We start from the raw sequence: 8485 nt of genomic DNA, 5'->3' as shown, positions 1-8485 counted from the left end.
AGGGGCAAAGTTGGTGCTATCAGAAATATAAAGAAGAGCTCCTATTTGATTTGAGCTATTACTCCTGGAAGCAGAACAGTTAGGAAAAAAAAATAAGGAAACTGCAAGAGTATCTACACACTCCACATGAAGATCCCTGGACCTTGCAAAATATCTGAAAAACTTGTTGTTTAAACAAGAAGCCATCAGGACTATCACTGAAAGACCCCACTTCTTGACTATCTGATAGAAGACAGACGGAGTAACTACCATTCCCCTGGATGATGGAATTGGCGATTGAGATCTAAGTTTTTAATTCCTTGAACATGAATTGCAGAAAAGAAGCAGAAATTGACTTCTGCTCATTGAAGAATTGGAAAAATCCTCCTTCATCGCTAAAGAACTGCGTGCTCCCCCCTTGGTGAATAAAACAATGACACAGTTGTGACATTGACAGATTAAAAAAGCAGATAAATCTCCTTTTTCAGAATATGACAGCCCTGCCGAGCCCTGAAGATTGCAGTTCTAATACATAGGATACTAAACTCCTTGCACTCTCCTGGACCACTATACATTGCTTCAACATGAGAAACTTGTGTCTGTTCAGATATTTGTCCAAATTGGAAGAAGAAAAGAAGACCCCAGAGAGTTGGACTGGTGATTTGTCCACCATGATAGATATCTCCTTGATAAAGGATCCCATAGAATTGCTTGGGAAAGTTGATTGTAATCCTTGCACCATTGACTTAACACGCATATGAGAAGAGATCATATGTAAAACAAATGCAATGGCATCTGATGCCACAATCATCAGACTAACACTTCCATACAGATAGTTACCTAAAGATTCACACAAGATGATTGTAACTTTAGCTTCCTCTGATCTGTTAAAGGGACAGTCTACTTGAAAATGTTATATTACTACTAGGATTGCACCGATACCGATACTAGTATCGGTATCGGTACCGATACCAAGTACTTGCATGAGTATTTGTACTCGTGCAAATGCACCGATACTTAAACCGATACATCCACTTACTACCCATATGCTATCTTTTGGTGTTTTTTTCAAACTGCATGTTCCCATTTAATTTAAAGCTGGAGTGGAGACTAAACTAAAAATTGTTTACTACTGTTCTGCCAATACAAATTGCTGTTATTTGTATTATTGTAGGAGAGATCACTTTACCTCATTCAGACAAACCCCTGAAGTACTGGGCAGTTAATAAACTGAGATTTCCAGCTCTGGCTAAAATGGCCCAAAAATATCTTTCTGCCCCATGCAGTAGTGTGGAAAGTTGAACCTCCTTACTGATAGCAAAAACAGACTTATAGCTGAACATGCAGAGATGCTTCTGTTCCTTAAAAAGAACTTGCCACTAACTTTTGAAAAATGATTCTAATTGCTAGATTGCCTTTTATACTGCTAGTTCTCATCTTGCACAATTATGTTCAAAACATACTGTACTCTGAGGAACATCTTAGCTTATATAATTGCAGGAAGAGTACTCATAGGACAAATTAAGTTAATCCCAATAAACACTCATCCTGCAATTATAGGACTAGATTTAGATTACATTTGATTGGTAAGCTTTACCAATGCTCTGTTCACATTTCGAACTCCATAGCCTTTAATGGAGTAGGACGTGTAATGAGAGCATTGGTAAAGCTTACCAGTCAAATGTAATCTAGCCCATAGTGTTGTTCACCATGATTAAACAGTATTCTGTTCTATTTTTTACTTTATGGCACTTTTGGTTGGTTGCAATTTTATATTTGTTATTTATTGTTGTTGTTAATATATTTTATTTTAATATTTTTATTTCTAAACATGTTCTGTGAACTTTGTGACAAATAAAACCTGTTTTATTATTTCATAATGTCTTTTGAGCTACAGTCCTTCATAATTATAAAGAAGGAATCTTAAATAATTAGTCTGTATTGTGCTTGGTAAACTGTCACATGACATTAAAAAAAAGTATCGGTAATTGGTATCGGCGAGTATTTGAAAACAAGTATCGGTACTTGTACTCGGTCTTAAAAAAATGGTATCTGTGCAACCCTAATTACTACTATTTTTACCTCTGTGATTACCTTGTATCTAAGGTTCTGCAGACTGCTATCTATCTCATTGCTTTTTACAAACTTGCAAGCATTTCAGCCACTTAGTGCTGACTCATACATAACTATACCGGAGTGAGCACAATGTTATCTATATGGCACACATGAACTAGGACACTGTCTAGCTGTGATAAAGCTAATAAAATGCACTGAGATAAGAAGCAGCCTTCAAGGGCTTAGAAATCAGCATTAGAGCCTACCTAGGTTTAGCTTTAACAATAAATACCAAGAGAACACAGCAAATGTGATGATAAAAATAAATTGGATAGTTAATTCAAATTGCATGCCCTATCTGAATCATGAAAGTATAATTTTATTTTTACTGTCCCTTTAAGAATCACTACTCCCAAAAAGGATGCTTTGGTATGAGGGGAAAGATATCTGGAACATTGCTTTTCCAACCATGATGTTGAAGAAAGAACAAAAGACTGTTAGTATAAGAAATTGTTGAAGATAAAAATGGAGCTAGAACCAAGATATCATCCAGGTATGGAGCCACCAATATACCCATAGCTCTGATTACAGATAGCAGGGTTCCCAGAACTCTTGTGAAGTTTTTGGGAGCAGAAGTAGACCAAATAGTAGAGCCACAAACTGAAAAAAGTTTATCCAGAAAGACAAATCTGAGGAATTGTAAAACCTCCTAGTGAATTGGGGTATAAAGGTGTGCATCCTTCAAATCTATTGTAGACATGAATTGATCCTGGTACGGGCTGACAACACTAAACAGGAGAAAGATGGTTCTGTGTTCTTTGGGCAGCCAAATCATGGTATTCTCCATCCATACACACAAAATACAAGATTCCAGATTTTTATACATGTAATTCCACCTATGTGGTATATGGCCTTAAATGCCTATATGGGATTTTATATATTGGGGAGACAACCCAAAAAATCAAATATAGAATCTGCAAAACACAAATCCACATTTATAAACCCAGACATGGTGGATTTGCCAGTACCAGCATTTCTTTTTTTTAAAAGGTCATCAGGCCAGTCAGTTAAGGTTCATGGTAATTGACCAAGCAAAGAAAAAAAAACAAGAGGGGGTGATATATTGAAAGGTCTATTATGTAAGGAGGCTAGATGGATCTGCAAATTAGATATCATGAACCCTAGAGGGCTTAATATGGAATTTAATTGTGCCCCCTTTATTTGATATAAATAGTACAATTTCATAAAAACAATGGTGCTAATTCATTATAATACATATATGGTTGTGTTCCCTCTTTCTTCTTCCATAGTTATAAATGTAATCAATTGTACCCCATTTAGCATGGCTGCTCTTCACATTGCTTTTAACTTAAGGGATACATCTGGAGTGAGGGGGTGGTATAGTTAGAAATTCATGTATGGAAAACCAAACCCACTAGATCTTATGTGATTGGCCCTTATTTTAGGTTGTTGGATTTTTAAGGATGTTGTGCACAGTGTATTTTCAGCTTGCTAAAGGGGCAGGTGCCCAGAAATGTTGCCCATGTATTAGCTTGAATTACGTTTTTTCACCTTTTTACCAGAAACCTTTTGGAGTGCAACTTTTTATTTTTCTATTTTTATGATAACAATATGTCATACCTTAAAGCAATCAATCAACTGGACTATAAAGTCTAAGGGAATATAAACAGTGTGGTCCTGAGGAAGTATATGGGACAGCTCAAATCAGTGCCAACAAAAGATCACTTATTTAAATTCCACAAAAGAACATAATGGAGTGATATTATTAAAGGGATACTAAACCCAGTTTTTTTTCTTTCATGATTCAGATAGAGCATGCAATTTTAAGCAACTTTCTAATTTACTGTTATTATCATTTTTATTTGTTCTCTTGCCATAATTATTTGAAAAGCAGGAATGTAAAGCTTAGGAGCCGGTTCCTTTTTGGTTCAGCACCCTGGATAGTGCTTTCCTATTGGCGGATACATTTAGGAGGGAGGGGTCTGGGTCTACTTCCTGAGAAACCCTTAATGACCAGCGATGTACAGGGTACATCACGGTCATTAAGGGGTTAAAGTGAAGGAACCTGTTTGACATTTAAAACATGTTCACACTAGGTAAGTATGTGAACAATTCCATGTGACCCCTATTTATAGTTAACGTAGGCTGTAGCTCGTGTTCGCATAGCTGTCATCTTGTAATACCAGCGTACATTAGCGTGCCCTAATATTACTCAGTGGAGCGCAAATATCAATTTCACAAAAGTGATATTTGGTGCTCCACATGATATCTGGCCCTATATATCTAGTGTGTATAGAGGTGCTGGTCTTGGATCACGTATGTATTATCGTGCACACTGAAGAAAGAAACTTGACTTGTGATTTGCAGGAGTTAACAACAAAATAATGTGCAGTATACTCACTCCGAAAATTTCAGAGTTCAGCTTCTTCATAAGGATCTCTGTCCTGATTTTCCCATAATGTGCTTTAGTATCTGTAGATAATGGAAATTGCAGGTAATTGTATCTTTAACTGGATATAAAGTGCAGTATACTCACTCCGAGTAATTCGGAATCCGGCTCCTCAAAAGTGATTGGCAACTTTAGAATACTTCCAAGAAAGGCAGCAAAAATACTTGTTATAACAAACAAATATTTATTAAAACATATAAAAAGGCTCTTTTAAGCTTGGCTCTACGCGTTTCAACGACTGAATCGTCTTTTTCAAGAGCAGTAAAAAACAATTGGAAGTGCTGCCTTAGGAGTATTACAGGTGTATTTATACAGGTAATCAATGTTCCTGTTCCGGTGAAAAACACCGGAATAGGACTCACAAGTAAAACATTTTATTATTATTTTTATCCCCATCCGATTGTGTTTTGAGAGTAATGCATTTTTTTATATAAGCTTAAGCAATTTTGCTCAAAATCTCAATAATTAGCCAAATCGGATCGGTATAAACAAGTTAAAAGTTATTTGACCAATCACAGTGAAGTAATGTGAAAGTTCCCTTTCGAGTCACGATTCTGTGTAGTTCCCTTTAAGGTCCGCCAAAGGATGCGTTGTCATGTGTTCCAATCTGACCAATCGGGTAGCGAGCGTTGTTCCATATACTTTATGTGTGAGAATCTGTTTCCAGGTTTGTCCGGACAGTTCTGTACCACATGTCTCTAATTGGCCAATCTCTTTGTGAGCGATGTTTTCTCTATATTCCCATAGTAGCCGATACTCTGAATTTTTTCTAAGTGGTATGTAATGGAAAGTGCAGGTCACTTTGGGTCATATACATTTCAGATACAGAAACGATTGCAGTGAAATCACTTCTTTGACAAAAATTACCTTAGGATAAATTACCTAACATTTTAAAATTAAATTAAAATAAATTAAAACTAACAAATAATTCTAACTGTAAAATAAATCTTAATAGACTATGCTAAACTAATTATAATATTATATGAGAAAATTCATGTCAATAAAATTGGTTTAATCTCCTTCATACAAATGTAACAAGGACTCAAATATGGATTTAAACATTTTGACATTTTGATAAATTTTCATTCTACATCAAACAAAAAACTACATCCATGATTACAGTAAAATTTATATATATATACAAAATAAATAATTAAATACATAATATAAATAGAAATGAACATGCAGATATATAGTCTCTCTATATTGAATTAAATGAACGCTGACACTCTAATATCTTTATTTAAACCATAGTGTCCATATGTTTTTAATGTGTGTATCCACCATAGTTCTCTTTTGTTGAGTTCTTTTTCTATCTCCCTCCCCTCTCCAATGTAATGAGACTTTTTCTATGCCAATCCATGATAGATGTTTTTTGTCATATAGTGGGCAATTATTATAATGTAAGGGGACACCGTGATTTTCTTTCTCCTTTTCAATTTTGTTAAGGTGTTCTAGTATTCGTGTCTTTACAAATCTTGAAGTTTGACCTAAATACTGGATCTGGCAGTTACACTGAAGTAAATAAATTATGTTTTTGGTTTTGCAACTGATAAAATCTTTTATTGTATAGGATTTGCCTGTTACAGAGGAAGTGAATGTCTTGTGTGTTTTCTTAGTGTAATTGCACGCTTTGCAATGTCCACATGTATAAAATCCTGTCAGATTTGCAATTTGAATAGGTTTTGGAGGCTTCATCCCTTTGATAAGGGAAGGTGCTAGTCTCTGTTTGAAATTTGTTCCCTTTCTGAAAGTTATTATTGGTTTATTAGGAATGATATTATTCAAATATTCATCATTTTTGAGAACATTCCAATGTTGATTTATGATATGTTTAATCTGTTTGTGTCCACTGTTGTATGTGGTAATAAACCTTGGGAAATTTGAATTATTTATAACTTCCTTTTTGGTATTTGAAATTAAAGAATCTCGATTCCTATTTCCCACTTCAACCCTATCATGTTCTAAGATGTTACTATCATAACCTTTATGTTCAAATCTTTCTTTGATTATCTTAGATTGAGTATTAAAGTCATCTATGGTATCACAATTCCTTCTTATACGAAGAAATTGCCCTTTGGGGATTGCTTTTAGCCAAATTGGGTGATGTTCACTATCTCTCCTGATGTAAGTGTTCATATCGCAACTTTTAAAAAAGGTTTTAGTATGTATATTTCCTGCTTCTACAAAAATTGTTAAATCTAGAAAATTAATTTGGGTTTTGTTGAATTCTGGTGTTAATATTATGCCCATATGGTTTTCATTTAAGTGGGAAACAAAGTTTTTTGATGCCTCCTCGTCTTTATTCCAGATACATAGAACATCATCTATGTACCGCCGCCAGGACACCAGGCCCGCCCCAGCCACGCCACATGACCATACATAAGTGTGTTCAAAGTGGTCCATGTAAATATTGGCGTAGCTTGGGGCGAACCTGGTGCCCATGGCGGTGCCACATATCTGAAGATACTGTTGGTTATCAAACCAAAAAAAGTTATGTTTTAATATGAATTCTATTGATGTTAAAATAAATTCTAATAATGCGGTAGGTAGATTATCATCTTGTTCAAGTTTCGATTTTATGGCTGCTATACCTTTTTTATGGTCAATAATAGAATATAAAGATGTTACATCCATTGTTAGCCATGAATAGCCTGATTCCCATTTTGTGTCTTTGAGTATACTAAGTACCTGTTTTGTGTCTTTAAGGTATGATCTTGCTGTTTGGGCATAAGGTTGCAGCAAATTATCTATAAAGGCCGATAGATTGCATGTCAGGGAATCTATCCCACTAATTATAGGCCTCCCTGGGGGTCTAAGTGGATCCTTTTGTAATTTAGGGATTTACTTCATTCCTAAATTACATAAGGATCCACTTAGACCCCCAGGGAGGCCTATATAATATTATAATTAGTTTAGCATAGTCTATTAAGATTTATTTTACAGTTAGAATTATTTGTTAGTTTTAATTTATTTTAATTTAATTTTAAAATGTTAGGTAATTTATCCTAAGGTAATTTTTGTCAAAGAAGTGATTTCACTGCAATCGTTTCTGTATCTGAAATGTATATGACCTGAAGTGACCTGCACTTTCCATTACATACCCCTTAGAAAAAAATCAGAGTATCGGCTACTATGGGAATATAGCGAAAACATCACTCACAAAGAGATTGGCCAATTAGAGACATGTGGTACAGAACTGTCCGGACAAACCTGGAAACAGATTCTCACACATAAAGTATCTGGAACAACGCTCGTTACCCGATTGGTCAGATTGGAACACATGACAACGCATCCTTTGGCGGACCTTAAAGGGAACTACACAGAATCGTGACTCGAAAGGGAACTTTCACATTACTTCACTGTGATTGGTCAAATAACTTTTAACTTTTTTATACCGATCCGATTTGGCTAATTATTGAGATTTTGAGCAAAATAGCTTAAGCTTATACAAAAAAAGGCATTACTCTCAAAACACAATCGGATGGGGATAAAAATAATAATAAAATGTTTTACTTGTGAGTCCTATTCTGGTGTTTTTCACCGGAACAGGAACATTGATTACCTGTATAAATACACCTGTAATACTCCTAAGGCAGCACTTCCAATTGTTTTTTACTGCTCTTGAAAAAGACGATTCAGTCGTTGAAACGCGTAGAGCCAAGCTTAAAAGAGCCTTTTAATATGTTTTAATAAATATTTGTTTGTTATAACAAGTATTTTTGCTGCCTTTCTTGGAAGTATTCTAAAGTTACCAATCACTTTTGAGGAGCCGGATTCCGAATTACTCGGAGTGAGTATACTGCACTTTATATCCAGTTAAAGATACAATTACCTGCAGTGCAATGTCCATTATCTACAGATACTAAAGCACATTATGGGAAAATCAGGACAGAGATCCTTATGAAGAAGCTGAACTCTGAAATTTTCGGAGTGAGTATACTGCACATTATTTTGTTGTTAACTCCTGCAAATCACAAG

The sequence above is a fragment of the Bombina bombina genome, chromosome 10, assembly GCF_027579735.1.
Source record: "Bombina bombina isolate aBomBom1 chromosome 10, aBomBom1.pri, whole genome shotgun sequence".
NCBI lineage: Eukaryota > Metazoa > Chordata > Amphibia > Anura > Bombinatoridae > Bombina > Bombina bombina.
This window is presented reverse-complemented; position numbering follows the sequence as displayed.